General features: G+C 45.3%; 1 pseudogene; it reads left to right on the top strand.

Moving 5' to 3' along the window:
• The first annotated feature begins 647 nt into the window (after positions 1-647).
• On the top strand, positions 648-1101 carry LOC101589471 (annotated as a pseudogene).
• Positions 1102-1901: the final 800 nt, after the last annotated feature.

Raw genomic sequence — 1901 nt, 5'->3', positions numbered from 1 at the left:
GACATATGATTGCTTTAGAAAACCTACTGCAGAATGATGCAAAAAATAGAAAAGGCAATAAATACATTCATAATGAAGTGTGGGATAAAAGCACCATAAAGATTTTTAAAATAGCAATAAAATGTTTTAAGTAAATTTTATCTCAATAAACTTGAAAGCCTAGGAAAAAATAACTTCCTAGTTGAAAGGTGAATGCTCACTCAAGAAGTAAGAGGAAATGGAAATAAAGTTGAGGCAGGACTTTGGATTCTGATGGGATAATGGATAATATCAAGAGCTCAAAGGAAGTCGTCTACTGACATACTCCAGAAATTATGCTGAACAATAAGTAGAAAGTATATGGTAAGTCGTTGGCCACACCTACAATGGAAGGCAACTTACATATAAGTGGAGAATAAGTCTGTACAAGGTTCACCTTTTGGAGAGGAGACTCAAAGCATCAGAGATTTTGTGCAAGAGGTGCAACAAAGGGCATGCAAGAGGGGAAACTAAACAACCTCCGTGAGACCGCAGCATCAGAAGCTGCCTCCATCCTGAGGGAAAGAATATTCATAGTGAGTTTAAGGCCAACAGGATTCTGAGCAACATAAGGAGAAAGTGCCAGTTCGGGTGGCCTCCTCGAGTGTGGACCAGGCTGTAGCACCAGGATGAATGCCCCTCCAGCCTTCGAGGCATTCTGGCTCTTCGAGGGTGAGAAGAAGATCACAATTGACAAGGACACCAAGGTACCCAATACCTGTTTGTTTACATCAACAAAGAAGACCACACCTTAGGGAACACCATTAAATCACAGTGGAAGGACCCGAAGGTGCTGTTTGCTGGCTACAAGTTCTCCCACCCCTTGGAGCACAAGATCATCATCCATGTGCAGACCACTCCAGACTATACCCTCCAGGAGGCTTTCACCAATGCTGTCGCTGACCTGATCGGCGAGCTCTCCCTTCTGGAGGAGCGGTTCCAGGTGGCCGTAAAGGACAAACAAGAAGGGATTGAGTAGGCAGCTGAATGTTGTGTGCCCTTGGAGCCCAGTCTCTGCCACCACTGGAAGCTTGCTTGAGGCAGTGTGGAGGACAGCAGCCAGGCCCAGCTGCAATGCCCAGGGCTCCTGTGGTGAACCGGCCCTCACACGAGGCATCCTGTAAAGTTTCATCCTTCTAACAGAGGTGACTTCACAGCAAGTGGACCGTCAGTTCCCAGGAAGGCAGGTAACCTGTCAGACACCCTGACTGTGGAACCTGAGGGCTGCCAGTGAGGTGGTCCGCGGAAGAAGGGACCTGAAAGCCTGTCCATGCTTTGTTCTGGATGTTTAGCCAGGTCCACCTGACTTACAACAGGAGCCAGGATGGGCCCGAAGGACAGCACACAGTTCTCCACAGGCTGCTTGGCCCCATCAGAAAATTTAATAAAATTACTCACTGGAAAAAAAAAAAGAAAGAAAGGAAGGAAGGAAGGAAGCAAGCAAGCAAGCAAGCAAGCAAGAAAGAAAGAAAAAAAAAAAGAAGAAAGAAATCAATTCAAGAGCATTAGGGGAAAAGACCAGTAATTGGTGACTTGTGAGACAGAGACTCCATTACAGAGTTAACAGCAAAAGAGAAGAAGGAAGAAACATGTGAATTAAGTGTCCTCCGAAATAGTATTACAAAATCAGAAGCACGCTGTTTGACATCCCTTACACACACACACACACACACACACACACACACACACACCCCCCATAGTACCATTCATTAAAGAAGCTAAACTTCATTGTACCAACAGAAGAGGGCACTATTGAATCAAAATCTCAGTAAATAGCTGTCTTCCCTACAGGTCCCCAAAAGCTAAGCTTGAGAACAGGGCTCTCAGGCAGATCCCTTCTAAGAAGTGAGATGAGTGAAAGAGTAACAGTATGGAGGGAAAGT

This window comes from Octodon degus, unplaced genomic scaffold, assembly GCF_000260255.1.
Source record: "Octodon degus isolate 3935 unplaced genomic scaffold, OctDeg1.0 scaffold00140, whole genome shotgun sequence".
Classification (NCBI taxonomy): domain Eukaryota; kingdom Metazoa; phylum Chordata; class Mammalia; order Rodentia; family Octodontidae; genus Octodon; species Octodon degus.
Note: the sequence above shows the minus strand (reverse complement) of the source record. Positions and strands in the feature narration are given on the sequence as shown.